At 34.2% G+C, this 17,210-nt stretch overlaps 1 long non-coding RNA gene across 1 annotated transcript; it reads left to right on the top strand.

Moving 5' to 3' along the window:
- The first annotated feature begins 3,665 nt into the window (after nt 1–3,665).
- LOC148608889 (uncharacterized) lies at nt 3,666–16,917 on the top strand. Its single transcript, XR_015914821.1, has 2 exons — nt 3,666–3,803; nt 16,127–16,917. It is a non-coding gene; the product is annotated as an uncharacterized LOC148608889 (long non-coding RNA).
- The last annotated feature ends 293 nt before the right edge of the window (nt 16,918–17,210 follow it).

Here is a 17,210-nt window from a genome sequence, read left to right as displayed (position 1 = left end):
AACAAATAAAAATACATGTTACTATAATAAATATGTAACCTAGTTAGATATATTTTAAATAAATGTTCAATGAAACAAAACACAATATGGACAGTTAAGAATCTGGATACGCAAGTCTAACAAGGTAAGTCTTGAGATTCTTTTTAAAAGACACAAGTGAACGTTCATTTCGCAAATTGTCGGAAACGCTATCCCAAAGCGTAGTGGCAGCTTTATCAAAACGTCTCTCGCCGTAAGTCTTTGTTCTGACAAGTGGTGGCATAATAAGGTTACTGTTCCCCGACCTGATATCGAGTAACTAGTTCTTGTAAGTATGCGGGAGCTGTTTCGGGAATAGCTTTGAAAACATACATCATGATTTTATATTGGAAACGGTAATATACTGGAAGCCAATGTACAGAGATCAGAGTTAGTGTTATGTGATCGTGATTCTTTGTTCTTGTTATAAGTAGTGCTGACGTATTTTGCACCCTTTGTAGCATGCTTTTAAGATTAGATGGTAGTCCGTACAACATCGTGTTTCCATGATCTAATCGTGATGTAACTAGCGAGTTTATCAGTATCTTACAAGTATTTCCAGTGATGTAGTTACGAATACGTCCAATGTTTCTGATTTGATGAAAACATATTCTTGATATCGCACTAATTTGTTTTTCAATACCTAATGATTTTTCAAAATATACACACAGATTTTTGACACATAAAACATCGCTAACAAAACCATCACATACAAGTTTACGGTCCGAAAAATCTTTTACACGGTGTATGGGTGCAAAAACGATTAACTCAGTTTTGTCTTTGTTAAGTTTAAGGAGATTAGTTCTCATCCAATCAATGATGTCGACTAAACATGCTTCGGTGAGGAATGCTATATCAGGCCAGGTTTAACGATGCAGAATGCTCTATCAGGCCAGGTTTTACGAGGCTCAATGACAAGATACACCTGGGTGTCATCAGAGAATGAATGGTTATCGATGTCATGTTGTCGACAAATTTCACCTATTTGTTTTTAAAAGAGGCAATACAAACTGAGACCTAGTACAGACCCTTGTGGTACACCAAATTTAAGTTTCATATCGTCAGATAATGCAGATTCTATTGCAATACGCTGAGTTCTGTTTGTAAGGTGCGATCTTATCCAAGCTAGCACTGATCCTGATGTTCCATAAGAATGTTCCAGAAGTTAGATAGGAAGATAATTTAGTGGTCAATTACGTCAAAAGCGGCTGATAGGTCTAACATGACTAGAACGGTACAACAGTTGTTGTCTAGTGCTACAGTAATGTCATGATGTAACATGGCCGTTTCCGTGGAGTGACCAGTGCAATATGCAGACTGTAAATTATCTAATAAAGCATTCTGTTGCAGATAAGTCTCAATAGGTGAACCAACAACCTTTCCCAGAATGATAAGTTGGATACTGGCCAATAGATTTTAAAAGCGTTTTTATCCAAGTCCAGTTTCTTCAAAGGTGGCCTCACAATGGCTTCCTTAAAAGACGTACGACCTTGTTTCTCAGAAAAAGATGAATTGATGATTTGCGTTATCATATGTACTGTGTTGTCTAAAGAAGACCTTAGGAGATCCGTTGGTACTGGTACAATTTATATGACTTTGATGATGAAGATTTTTGGATAATTTAACGAACTCCGTCGGTTGACGCTGGTGTAAACTCACTTCCTCGCATTCTACATCTGCTTTAAATGCATTACAATTTCCAGTATTGCCAGAAGCGTACAGGTTATTTCTGATTGTTTCTATTTTGCTAATGAAAAAAATGCCAAACGTTTTTCCATATTGAAGAGTAATCAAGGGAACCAAGGTTATAGCTGTAATCAAAAGAATGTAATCCAGGGACAAAGACCAGACATGGAAAACAGACATACACAACAAAGAACATAAAGTAACTAAAATCATACATACAAAGTAACAAAAGTAAATGAGCAACTCGGACTCCAAACAAATATCAATAAGAATTTGGGATTAATACATAGGTCTTTGTTGGTATCGAAGCATTTCATGCTAAAAGGGCTTCCTAGTTGTGCAAAATAAAAGAAAATCACCACTTTTTACCTTTGGTTATGACTCGAATGCAAGGTCCACACATTTTCAAAAGTTTTTCCACCTTTTTCTGCCAGTAGAAATTTCGTTGGGCTTAAAAATCTTTTTTTTTTTTCACAAAAATTAGGTGACCAAATTGAATTAACTTGTAAATGAGGATCAAGCGTTAATCAGTATAAATTTCAATCATTCATTAACTTACACTTAAACAACAACTTACAAAAACAAAAACAGAAAAGACGTACATAGACGTTGTCAAAAGTAAATGGTCATTAGAATATGTATATTCAAGTTGCACAACGCTTCAGCAGGACCAAACTTTTATTAGAGATTAAATAAAGTTTCTATCAAAGGTGTTAATAAAACTTAACATACAAAATCACATATTTTACACGACAATATTGTCCTTTGTTTTAAATTAGAAGTCCTGACAGAGAAATATATACAAACTAAATTATTTACCTTGTTCCTTTTCCATGTTAGTTGTTCTGCTTATACTATTATCTCGGATACACTATCATATGCGCAGTGGTAATTTTGAGGAAAAATAGTAGAATTTATTTTCTATGCATTAGGTTGACCAATCGTGCACACTATTCAGATGAAAGGAAGTAGGATAAAGTTTTTAAAACAATTAAGTTTATTGTTATCCTTAAAAATGCAAAGTTTATGAAATTTTAAAAAGACTGCATATTTTACAAATGAGTGCGGAACCAAAAAGATGCAAAACTTCCGGTACCTTCAAACTTTTGATGGTGGTTGAAAAAAAAGTTCAACCCCTATTGCCATGTTTTTCGATGAATGGAAGTACTACAATATAAAATGGTTTTTGAGTCCTAGTTTTAATTAGAAATTACTGAAAGACTTGAAAAGGTTAGTATTGTCGGCTATGGGAAAATAAATACTACCGTTTTCCTGATACCTGAATGGTGTTTTTCAATTTTTAAACACATGCAATACAACATCATGATACTTTCAGCTTGTATTTGCATGGTACCACTAAGTAAAAACTTGAGATACAAAAATGACTGAAATAAGTGTGTTACTGTGGAATTACCGGATAACTTTCTGCGGACACCGCTTCATGACGTTAACACGCACTTACATCTGCATGACTTGATAAAGCAGTTTTCAATGTAGGTGCACACTTATCATGTATATCGGAATGTACGAATCGCTCATCTAATGAATTTTTGCTCCTTTTAATTGATATTTTCCTAAAAATAATACTTTTATGCAGTTCTTGAGAAATTTGAGAAAAAAAACCGTAATTTCCCCTTACATACAGTCATTTAATATCAGATTCATTCATGTTGACCATGTTTTTGAAAAGTTTTTGTGCAAATTACTATTACGATAAGTATTGTGGTTTACGACAAGTCTGGAATAACAATTTTTATCATTCTTTAGTCGTATTTTTTCCTGTAAACCTTGTATTGTATGTGAATGTTTTTCCTATCGAAAAAAAATAATTATAATATTGTGTTTATTTTATATTGTTTCAGAGTGTCATCCGCGTATTTGTTTAATTTATAACATGTTATACATGGGTCATAACCAATAGGAGTCAATAATTGTTTGTCTATTTCTATTTTCTATTATCTATGACACGTCAGATGATGAAATAATATAACAGAACAAATAGATGTGATGTTACAACTTTGAAAAAAAAGAACGGATATAATTATTGTTGACACTTATTGCTATTTTACATGCTCTCCTCGACATGTCACTTCTAAACGGTGAGTTTTTATTTTTACCACCCTGCTATCTTGCACGTGCATGTTGCTGTAGAGCTCTCAGCCGAAGCTTGAGTTGTGCTCGCTGTACATTTTGTGCATGAATTCTATATGAAATTGTTTGTGAATTTTCTGTTTCATGCGCTTCACAGTTGGCTGTATATGTATGTTATTACATCTTACATCTCTGATATCTGAAGTATACGTATTGAACCATTAACTTCTTACTAAAAAATCAACCCTAACTAAAAGGGGAGATTTTGAAGAGATAGCTGTTCGCAATTTTTTGTTAGATTATCTTTTAACAAACAAGTGTGGACAGAGACTGGTATTGCCCGAGGAGCAAGTATGGACGCAGACTGGTATTGCCAAAAGAGCAAATTTGAACATACATCTAAGGCTGAGAGCATGACCCATGTGCACCAGTAGGATGAACGTGTTTGCATCGTCCAGAAAACTCCCCCATTTACTTAAATCAATATTTGAATTATGCACATATTTATAAATATACATTAACATGTGTTACCTAATATCTACTGGTATCTATAAATAGGGAACAAAATTCCACAATGACTTGCCACAACCATAAGACTTAATATATATTTTCTTCCTTGAAGGTATACTTGCATGGATGTGTTGAACTATGTCATGACAATAATATTAAAATGATAGGAGCCATAAACTAAAACAATTAATAAGAACAATAATGAATTAGTGGTTAGTAAAATCATATCAAACTTTCATAACAATTGAGCAATTGAACAACCATAACCATAAAGCATAAAGTCATCGCACGAAAATCAAGTGAATATGGACGACGACATGGGCACCGCGGACGATGACGTCGTTGTCAGCACCATTTTTCAACCTTAGGACCAAATTAGTAGTGTATGATTTGCTAAGAATTTATATCCATAATGTCTTTGTTTTTACATTAGTCCTAATCAAACAGTTCTCTAGCAAAGAATAAAACTGCATAATTGAAAATTTTCCCACTTACAGTCATGTACTCAAACGAAAAACATTCCAAATTCTTATGAAACAAAAATGCAATACCGGTATATAATGGACTTCAAGGCTAAATCCATCGGTACTGACCAACACATAACACTTCAAAATCAATATTTCAACTAAATCGTGTATCAAACAATTTTATCTAATTCTAAATAGTCACATACATTTGTAGCCTGAAAACATGATTTCTTGGACAAATACTGTTTACTTGTTTTGCGGTTGTATAAAATATACCAAGAGGCACTGCCAGTATCATTTGGTTTCAAAACCATCATAACGTGTATTGTACATTCAGCACTTCACAACATTAACTTTTTTTAGAATCTATATTTGTATATGTATATAGACAATTGATGTAAGATGTTGGAATTTCGTTCTTTTATAACGCAAGCCAAGTCAGAAAAACGCTTGCCAGACAATCTCTAGCACAACTGGAGTAATAAATAGACCGTCCGTTTCGGCATAAAATGTTTCCGGTCACCCTACTGACCCTACTTTAGACCCCCCACTCATAGGTTTTTGTTTGAAATTTTGAAGAAAAAAAATTAACGTGAAAAGAAGAAGAAAATTGAAAACACATATGCCACCAGTGTGCTCTTGGTCGTGGATAATCCCTTTTTGGAATTCGGCACTTGAGAAACTTTTTTTTTGTTTTTACCAACCCCGTCAAAACAAAATACGCATGCGCTGAATCCCAAAAGGGATTAAACTGTGGACCAAGGATAGTGCTCGGAAACATAACATTATTTTTTTTCGCCTTGGATATTTCTCATCAATTGACTGGCATGCACCAATATCTGTCTTACATGCACTGGAATGTGTTGATTTTATCCCAAAAAGTATTTTGCTGGGTCAAAAATTCAGCAAATGGGGCTGTAGGCTATACAACGCTGTATAAAGCTGCATATTACAAATCGAATCACTAGGTCACCGATCGACATTAAAATGTGATAATGCATTAATATTAATGAATTTAATGAATGAACGTGGTCACATGACATCTAATTTCCCCGAATACACATTGACCCAAAATCGCGGGTTTGGCTATGCCTAGGGACTGTGTAAACGCTTTGATGCTTTACACCGTGAGAGACCCAAACGATAGCCTCGGGCGTTAATAAACATGCAGTCGGTCATGTATATCACATATGTCATTATGAGTGCGAATCGGGTCATTATGAGCGCAAATCTGGTCTATCAGTATTGATTATATATGGTAGCACGAAAACGAAAATTAAACCAAGCATACTAACAGTCAGCTGATTGTCAGCGTCATTCATATTGTTCAAATGATTGGCTAACACTGTGTTACGAAAGATATATTGGGATTTTAGTGGTTTATATCCACAAAGACAGTCGAATTATCCCCCAGAAGCAACGATGTTCTAGCTTTATAATGAACGAAATGAAGGATGTAACGGATATACGGAAAGTGCTATCATTTTCAACATAATTGTCATAGTGTTATTTAAAAAGTGATTTCGGTAATCGTGACTGCATATGTTAATGCATGATAAGTTGTCAACATATGTCAATAAAATCAAATAAATATAAACGACAAAGCACTTGTTCCAAATTATTTTCCTTTCAATGTCATCATTAAATCTGGTTTCCGCTACATACGAAATTATATTTATCGCTGGTTTAATGGAGTTAATTTATTTTTTTTAAAAATAAATAAAACTCAATAGTTAGATGGTTCAGAGATGATAGATATATACGCGTACAAAGACCAAAGCATATTAAGGTACCCCGTACCTTCAAATTATTTTTTGTAATATTGTAGGGAAAACGTGTCAAGTTTAAGATGAAAACTATGAAATTTCAAGTATAAATTATGAAATACAAATAAGAACGTGCTATGACAATTATGCAAGTAATTACAAAGGGGTAGCAGTCCCAAAAAAACTGATGATTCACTTTTCACCTGAACAAATGTCAAAACAGACAGTTAATCTCGTCATAAACACATGGCTGTCATCCCGAAAATGTTCACTGACTGGACAACCCTTTCCATCGGTGACGCTTTGTTTGTGCTCTAATAAACATCAACTAACCTCCAATAAGTCTCGCCCGCGTAAGCAATTTTGCAGCGTTTGCAAACACAGCGTAATCGACGTTTTCTGATGAACAGGTGTAAACGTCGACGTTGGCTGGCCCGACGTCCCCGTCAGTTTTCCAAGTAAAATGAAATGTCGAACAGCGTGATCGCTTACATTATCTTATGCCTGGCAGGAGGGCGTTTAATGACCTCATGAAAGAACTCGTAACTAAGTACGGATTAAGACTCTTCTCTATTCTATGGTCAGTAATAGGAAGCGAATCGTTGAATACTGACAACGTGAATTCATATTTGAGTACTATGAATTTAAAGTTGCGACTACTTTAGTATATATTTTCTGGAGTACAACATTATGAGGATGTTATGTCAAAACCAAAAGGGACAAGGTCACTTGTCTTATTCATCATCTTTTTCATAGATCTGCTAACATGGGTAACCGATCCAGAACTTTGGTAGGATAGCCTCCCTTTACGGAGAAGAATTTCATTGTGTCACATTGAAACCTAAAATCAAGGTTGTCGTTGCAAAAACTTCGAATTCTCAGAAATTGTAACTTGGGAATGGCATTTTTGCATTGTCTGATAATTTAGTAAAAATGGACATCCATGGATTTGTAACTGGTATAGAAATTTACTTCCTTGGATTTTACAATTGGTGCGAGGAACGAAAGGCTCTCGCGGGTAATGTTGAAAATATATTTAATGGCTTGATGAAAGATATTACATCGTGTTCTTCATCGGGAGCCACCCCAATGACATCATCTATGTATATTTTGTAAAGATCTGGTACGGGGAATAAGTACTCAGAGAACATTTTTTCTTCCTGGTAACCAACAAAATACAAGCAAACTTGGGTCCCATTTTGGTTCCCATTGCCAACCAGCCTGACTTGCTATAGTGTTTGCCACCAAACTGAGAGATTGAGGGCAAGTTTGGCAAACCTGAAGACAATGTCAGTTTTGACATAGTTCTGTAAAGGAAACGTCCCAGAGTTATAGTTGCATCATTGTTTGGGATGCTTGTCTAGAGAGCTGTCAAATCTATAGTGAAAGCTTGGAAGTCTGAATTCTCTGGCTAAGAAATCAATAATTTTGAGGTTCTCCACGATGGTAAAACTGTCCTGGAAATATGACTAGAAATGTATTCAGCTACTTGCTGTGACAATCGGTCTCCCAGGTTTCCTAATTTTATGTAATTTGGGAATTATATAGAAACGTGATGTTCTGGGTTGAAAAACAACCAAATTGCAAGCCTCTTCTGAGAGATCCCGATTATTATTACCTATTGATGTCAACATGTATTCCTTAACTGTTTTCTTGTTATTTGTTGTGTTGTTAGCTTTTTATTTATATATTTTTGTTTGTAAAATTTTGAATCTGAAAGTCCTCTTTCGAAACATAGCATTGAGCAATGGGTACAGGTGTAGAATAGACACAAAATTCAATCCTTTTGTCATAAGACTTTTTTAGAGTCGCTATGGGCTACCGAGTCTGGAGTACAACAATCTCGTCAACATTGCCATTATTTAGCTGGGGTTGCACGTGGATATGAGAAGTAGATGCAGTGAAAATTGTAATGAACGCTAATGGACAAACGGTAGAACGGACGATCGGACAAATAACACAATTATCACTAAATACATGTACCTCCAGCTTTCAAAGTGAGCTATAATACAGAACTAGTAACAAATATTTTACTAGTTGTTAGTATGCAAAATATCTAGAAATCTGAATGTTGGACTTTTTAGAAATTCAAAACATACGACTTGAATTGACAAAGATGCTATCATACGCAACGAATCATTTGACAAAAGAAATACGAATGAATCATTCTCTAATTTACACTTAAAGGGATATTTAGATACGCAAATACAGATCCGACGTTGAGTACACAAGAAACTTCAATTTAGTGACATGTTAATAATCATAAAAAAACTGAATAAAAGGGGGCAATCTTATTTTAAAAAAATATTACTTGTTTGTTAGTAACTCCTTGAACACAATTTTACCTTGTCATGTATACAAAAGGAGACAGACACTTATTTTTATTATTTAAATAATTTTCATAACTCATCAATTCAGTTATAGATAAACAAAATTGTTTACCTTGTCCCTTCTCCATGATAATTCCAAATGACTTTAATCGATCGACGTCACCGTTTGCAGCGGGTGAACGCAGTTTTTATACAAGAGTGCATCGGTTAGATGCAAAAAAAATTTGCAAATTGGATAGTTTAAATTATCATTGATCAGTTTTCCCCGGGTACTTTACAAAAGTAGACTACCAATAAGTTAAAGCTAAAGAATGATTTGATTATAAAATAAATTTTGTACAAGTACTTCTAGTTAAAATCGATTTAATATCGTAAAGTTCGGTTTTATTTACATAATGCATTATTTCTTTATTTTAACAATTTTTTGAAATATTTTAAAAATATTACAACAACAACTGTACTAGCCCTCGTGTCACATTGTACTGATTTAAGGATATTAAGTTTGTTAGACACGCTGAAACAACACACTGATGATGAACTCTTTTTAGCTAAAGTTTTCTCCTTTTGTCAGTTTTTGGAAAAAGTCTCTGTCTACCACATTACTGCTTACAAGAGGAATACGACGTCGATAAAATGGTGGAAGTAAAAAAAAGTCATTGACAAGTTATAATATTAAGATCATGTTTGGATGAAATTAGCTCTATGAAAAAGTTACCCAACAATATGGCATAATTTAATAAGAATATGACCTAATAAAGTGAAATAAAAACCACTCATTTCAGTCACATTTTCATGTATTGAGTTAGTTTGGACTTGATAATTCAATTATGTTCTTGTTTTACTCATTTTAAGAAATTTGTTGTTGCAGCGTATGTCACAAGTTAAATTTCATGTTAGATACACGACCAAAGCTATTTTTGTCCTAAATAAAACATTGAAGAAGCAAACAATCCTTTACAAAACATGGAGGGAATCAAGTAATGAAATATTTATTATAAATATAGAACGTTCCGAAATAATAGATGATATCAAAATTTTAACCCGAAAAAGGCATCCGGTCCTGATATATTAAGCCATAAGATGCTAAACATCAATCCCTTTACAAATAATATCTAATAAATCACTTCAATATTACAAGTTTCCTTCCAGCTGGAAGAACGCAAACGTGCTTTAAAAATACTGAAGCGGGTTCCTCCTTGGATATTCAGCACTGCACCAATTCATTAGAGGTTTATAACTCTGTTTTTTATGGATTAGAAAAAAAATCAAGTAAGTTGCTACGCTTTTTTGTGACCTCGAAAGCGTTTGATAGAGTTTGGCATAAAGGTATACTGCATAAATTGAAATCACACGGCATAACTGGTGAGCTTTTAAAATGGTTTAAAAATTACATTGAAAAAAAGGAACAAAGTGTTGTAATAACAAAAATACCTTGTCCCCCGTTTACGGTATATCAGCTGTAGTTCCACATGGCTCTGTGTAGTGGCGGATCCACCAAGCGGGGGTGGGGTGAGGGTTGCAGTGAGTTGGCAAAATGGCAAATGGAATACTTACATTGACAATGTAATTAATAGTGTTATAGAACATATCAGCGTGATGCAAAAACTTAAATATTTGTAGGAATGATTTATCTAGTACGTCTAATGTTAGAATATATGGGATATAACTGTGGTGTTATGTTAGAAAATGTACAACTTGAAGCAACTAGAACTATAACTAGATTACTTATTTTTACCAAGATATATCTAATCTACCGCAAAACTGGATGGGAAAAGGCATTTTTCTCTTTTTTTCTTTTTCTGTTTTATATGACTAATAAAAACAATCATTATTCTGTATGTGCATGCTCATAAGATTATTGTATATTTTCAACGGGAAAATACTTCATAAGTAAGATGTACTTGTGTAATTCATTTTGTACGTTATTCGGCAAATAAAAGATATTTAAACTCGGATCTTAGAAACCTTCTGACTGACATGTTTACATATTGACCTGAGAAACTTTATGACTGACGTGGTAGTAATCGGACCAGAGAAACTTTCTGACTGCCATAGTTACAAATGGACCTAAGAAACTTTCTGACTGATATGATGACGTTCGGATCGTAGAAACCTTCTGATTGAAATGTTTACATATAGACATGAGAAACTTTCTGACTGACATGGTGACATTCGAATCAGAGAAACAGAGAAACTTTCTGACTGACATGGTAACATTCGAACCAGAGAATCAGAGAAACTTTCTGACTGACATGGTGACATTCGAATCAGAGAAACTTTCAGGCTGACATGGTAGCATCTAGATCAGAGGAACTTTCAGACTGACTTGGTAACGTTCGTATCTGAGAGACCTTCTGAGTGACTGTTAACATGCGGACCTGAAAAACTGTCTGGCCGATGATTAAAATCGGATCAAAGAAACCTTCTGACTGAAGTGGTAACATTCATATCTGAGGAACTTTCAGACTGACATGGTAGTATTCGTATCAGAGAAACGTTCTGACTCACATGGTAATATTCGAATCAGAGAAACTTTCTGACTGACATAGTAGCATCTTGATCAGAGACATTTTCAGACTAACTTGGTAACATTTGGATCTGAGAAACCTTCTGACTGTCATGTTAGCATACGGATCTGAGAAACTTTCTGACCGATGATTACAATCGGATCAGAGAAACTTTCTAACTGACATGATAACATTCGTATGTGAGAAAGTTTCCGACTGACGTGGTAATATTCGGACCAGAGAAACCTTCTGAATGACATGGTAATTTATAGAACTGCACAACACAATCTGCAAGTTTTTAGGGATGTGTGTGTTTTAATTATTGATTTTGCTGCGCACAAACAAATCTGTTCTTTTCTAATTTTTGCAAATGTTAGTAGGAACATGAGCTAGATAGTCCTAAAAAAAGATTAATTGTTAAATCTTAATTGGCTTTGTAAACTTGGTCTTAACAAAAAAAATCAAAATGTTTACTGTACACATATTATAAAGCAAGGATTAATACTTACGAGAATTATGCATAGAGAAAGAGAGGAGTACTGAATACGCAGACTAAGTACTGCAATACCTTACAGATGCAATGTCAACAAAAGTATAGATGCAATTAATTTGGCTAATATCGTCCATCACAAAAACGTTACCAACAAAATTCCCCCATATTTTTCAAGGACAAATCCATACCAATTATTGCATATTCCTATACTTCACCCATTGCATCCAAAATTTTCAGTTATAAAAGGCTACTGCAGAACCTCGAGATTGAGGACTTCAAGGCTAAACCACCTGACTGTTCTTGCAAAAACTCTCCATTTAAATATGGTCATTCTGGTGACGTCGTTACGGGAGATTTAACCATCATCGAAAACGAATCTCTGCGTAATATCCTTTCTAAAGGTCCCAAGTACCGTGAACCACGCTCCATAAATTGGTATTATAACTTCTAAGTTCTTATGGATGCCATGGAGGACTATGCAAGAAAATGGATAAAACGAGAACAAGAAGACATTGATTCTCTGTCAGAATGGTTAAAGGCCGTGAGGTCTTTAATTATGAAAAGAATTAAAGTTTTAAGTAGGTCAATGAGTGCCAAGGCTACATCAGTTTTCAAAGACCCCGATGTAGCAAAAACATTGTCTACTATACACGACAAATAAGTTGTCGTACCAGCAGACAAAGCCCAAAACAACATTGTTTTTGTCTGTAAAACGTTTTATATCCAATGTTTATTATCAGAGGTAGACGTAGAAAATAATAGCAGTGATAAGACCTATACTGCTACCACTCTCTCCAAAGAAGAGATTGTGGAAAACCATAAATCTGTGCTATCCTCTTTTGGTCTCTCTACCAAGGACGATGATTGTGGTTTACCGTCTATGTACTGGAGTTTTAAACTTCACAAGAATCCATACAAACAACGTTTCATAGCTGGATATGCAAAATGTACCACCAAGCATCTTTCAAAACTTTTAACTTCTATACTCACAACTGTCAAAGAGGGTCTGCAGTCCTACCACAACACTTGTTACTCCCGTAGTGGTATTAATTCAATGTGGATCCTGAAAAATTCGAAAGATCTTTTGGAGACAATCAGTTCAAGAATTTTACCTGAATATAATAGCGTTAAAACCTATGATTTTTCAACACTGTATACTTCTATGTCCCATACTCAGTTAAAATCTCGACTTAAAACATTATACATCGTTGTTTTTCCAAAAACGATGGTACACCTAGATACAAATATATAGTTCTTGGTAGAGATTCCTCATACTTTGTAAGAAATAATTCCAAATCATCTTCAAAATATACAGAGGAAGATGTTTACAAAATGCTGGAATTTTTAATCGACAACATATTTGTCCAGTGTGGAGGACGTGTTTTTCAACAAACGGTCGGCATTCCAATGGGAACAAACTGTGCTCCTTTACTCGCTGACCTATTCCTTCACTTTTATGAGGCTGACTTTGTAGCTGATCTGATCCGAAAGAATATCGTTTGGCTAAATCTCAGTTTCCGCTATATAGATGACGTATTATCTTTAAACAATCCTAATTTCGGGGATTTGATACATGGCATCTACCCAAAAGAATTTGAGATAAAGGATACTACAGACACTGTGAAGTCAGCCTCATATCTTGACCTATACTTAGAAATCGATGGTAAAGTAAAACTATTGACCAAACTTTACGACAAACGTGATGACTTTTCATTCAGATTTGTCAACTTTCCTTTCATCTGTGGCAACATCCCTTCAGCACCTGGATATTCATATTACAACTCACACGTTATGCCAGAGCTTGCCGAAACTACGCAGACATTTTGTATCGCGCTAGAACTCTAACAAATAGGCTTCTGGAACAAGGTTATGTTGCTACCAAATTGAAGTCATCACTACAAAAGTTTTATGGTCGTCATCATGAACTCGTGGATCGTTATGGTGTATTCATCTGCACCATGAAAAACTGATTTATTCAACGGGTCATAGTTTTCCTTTTTAGTGGAGTCCGAGTTGTTCATTTACTTTTGTTACTTTTTATGTATGATTTTAGTTACTTTGTGTTCTTTGTTGTGTATGTCTGTTTTCCATGTCTGGTCTTTGTCCCTGGATTACATTCTATTGATTACCGCTATTACATTGGTTCCCTTGATTACTCTTTAATATTGCTAGCACGTGTTCGCTGTACAAATAAATGATTTCTACTTTTGCCCTTAACAACATTTTTGTACATATATACTTTATTGTATAGAACTTCTGCCTTGATTTAAATTATCATTGTTGATAGAAATTTACTTATTTGTCAGTGCTGCTTTTTTTCCACACTATTCAATTATTTTCACTACTTAGAAGTTTATCATTGTAGTATTGAATTTATATTTACATAATATTTACATTCATGTGCTATTTTCATGTCCGCTTAATTACATCTGTCTGATCCTGTAAGCATCTGGTTAATAAAAAATAGAATATGAAATATTCAGGATTCATACAATAAGATATAAGTGTATTGTTTCATTTTACATTTTGTGTATTTTTTAAAAATATATGTATCATTTCATAACAAGATCTGCTATTTGTATTAATTTAATGAAATGAAATATATTTTTATGACTATTGCTTTGTGTTGGATTTCATAACAGGTGCATTTGTAGTCTGCTAGTGTGGTCATTTTCTGATTCATGGTCTCAACTGAGGATTTAGGAGATGAATTCTTTTTTTGTTGGGATACCCTGTATCACATCCCTGCTTGGAATACACTTGAAGTTAAAATATACCCTGTATCACATCCCAACTCGTAATACACTTGAAGCTAAAATATACGATATAATGAATATACCGGTACAATTAATTGGTTTTATCGACCTCCTAGCATAAATATAAATTTAAGGAAAAATAAATGTCCATAAAGTCTAAAAACAAATCTGCTTGTCTTATATGAATGTGAAAAAAATGTGTGAGAAACTAAGCCAAACTTAGACAATCATCTTTGCCATATATAGTAACGTTATAGAAAATGTCTTATTCAGATGTTATTTATTTCAAAACGCGATTCACCCCTTATTAATCATTTCAGTGAACACGCCCTGGGGATACTTTGCGTATATCGGGGACAGGCGGTACAATAAGCAAACGTGTCAACTTTCCATTAATTAAATCACGACCCTGTTAATTAGTCTGACGATGATATTAATCATATATCGAGGAACCTTCCTTTATAAAATGAAAAAGAAAAAAATACATTTTTTTTGGTGGATCTATTTTCCTTAGTCCTGATTAGGTACATGTAGTAATTTAACGCTAGTTTACTTGCGAGTGTTTCATCTACTTAAAAATTGCTTTAAAATAATGGTGTGAAGGCATCTATTTACTTTGTTTCATTTTTCCAACAAAAATAAGTTCTCAAATTGTGAATACTTACATGAAATAGAACTAAATCAATCATTATTTTGTTATAATTGGAGATTTAACTACATTTGCGGACAAAATGTGCATATTATAGCTTTAATCCCTTTCCATGGAAACCTCTGAGACCCTTTTTTCAAATACCCCCGTTCCGCCCCGGAAGGTATTTTTAAAAAAGAATCTGAATATAAACACCGCAGAGGTACACACAGATGAAAACAATCAATTGACTAGATACCTGTATGTGACGTTCATCGTTATACTTGAAAAATATATGCGAATATTAATATACCGTACAGCCGCCCCGGTACGTGACAGAGTTCTTATGATCCGCGAAACCACAATATATCTAATACTTTAATTAATAAGAGATTAACATGGTGACGTGTAAAATGATAAGTTTATACCATTGACCTTCAATTTTGTTACAGATCTATGGTGATACATTGTTATACCATTGACCTTCAATTTTGTTACAGATCTATGGTGATACATTGTGTTCTATAATAGATTAATTTAAAAAAAATGTATTTTTATGTTGTGTGTGTTTTATTTATTCATTTTAAAATAATGAAAAGTATAAAAGAAATGAGTAGGTTACAATCCAGAATAATCATATGTTTAAAGTTAAAAAATACTATCAACTCCGGTAGAGAAACAAAAATATAATTCAGGCCTTAAAAACGTATATGAGAGATGAGAGATGAGTCCCCAACCTGGCAGAAGAAAGGAAGTACGGACGGACGGAAGGACGGAAACCCCATCACTGTATTTCCCCACTTTGCAAGTTGGATATAAAAACGATCTATAAACATCTGATCATTTACTGATATGGTTTAACTTCCCATTGCAGAAAGAACGAGAACGACTTCACCAATCGAGCAGACCCTGCTCTGGACTAGTCGTACAGTCAAAATAAAGGAAGTTGACAATCTCGCTTGCACCGAAAAGAATACTGTGCCTGGCTATGTTGGCAGAAAGAACGAGAACGACTTTACCAATCGAACAGACCCTGCCCTGAACTAGTCGCACAGTCAAAATCAAGGAAGTTGACATTTTCGCTTGCACGGTGAATGCACCGATAGCAATGTGCCTGGCTAGATATTTGTAGATATGAAACATACAAGTTTTACGGGACGCGTATTCAAAATCTGTAGCGGATGTTTCACGTGTGATGATTTTTAGATGCAAAACTTTGCATAACACAAAACTTAATTATAATGATAAACTGTCTAGTTGACGGTAATACGTCTCCATGGTTACATGTTTGACATTTTGCCTACACTAAAGGTTTGTGAATTTGCACTTTTTGTCTAGTAAGAAAATGTTGAATCGATGTTGGAACTTGTTAATAGCACGACCGATCATCATCTGAAATGTAAGCGGATTGCTTCTATGGTTTATAAGCTTTTCATTTTTAAAACAGTAGTTTAGGTGAACTAAGATTTTAAGTGAACTTGCCTTTTGTTTTTATTGGTGTCATGAAGGAGTTAGTAACACGGGAGTATAGAGGTTAAATATATTTTCTCTTACAGAGTATAGTTATTGACCTTTAATAAATTAAAAGGGACTTCGTGTATATACATGTATCTGTGTAATGAATTGTCAACGTAACGTTGATGCACATTTTTATTAAACTGTGTTTCTATATATTAGTCTTTATCATATTACACGTACGTTTTATTTCTAAATTTAAGGCGATCATTTAAAGATTTTGTCAACATATTATAATCAAAGTACTCCTGTACTGAGTCAATTTATATCGATCGTTCGAATTTTACGCCTCAAATAATCGTCAATTGCAAAAATATTGGATAAAAGCAGTGATAAAAGGGAAGTTCAGGAATCAAATCCAAACGTTTAATTAAACACAAGCCTATGTTGTCAATGGTTAATATTGCAATCTTTGAGTTATGTTTCTGATTACATGTACGAAC

This window comes from Perna viridis, chromosome 8, assembly GCF_037379345.1.
Source record: "Perna viridis isolate PV_CMFRI_1.1 ecotype Kerala chromosome 8, ASM3737934v1, whole genome shotgun sequence".
NCBI lineage: Eukaryota > Metazoa > Mollusca > Bivalvia > Mytilida > Mytilidae > Perna > Perna viridis.
This window is presented reverse-complemented; position numbering and strand designations above follow the sequence as displayed.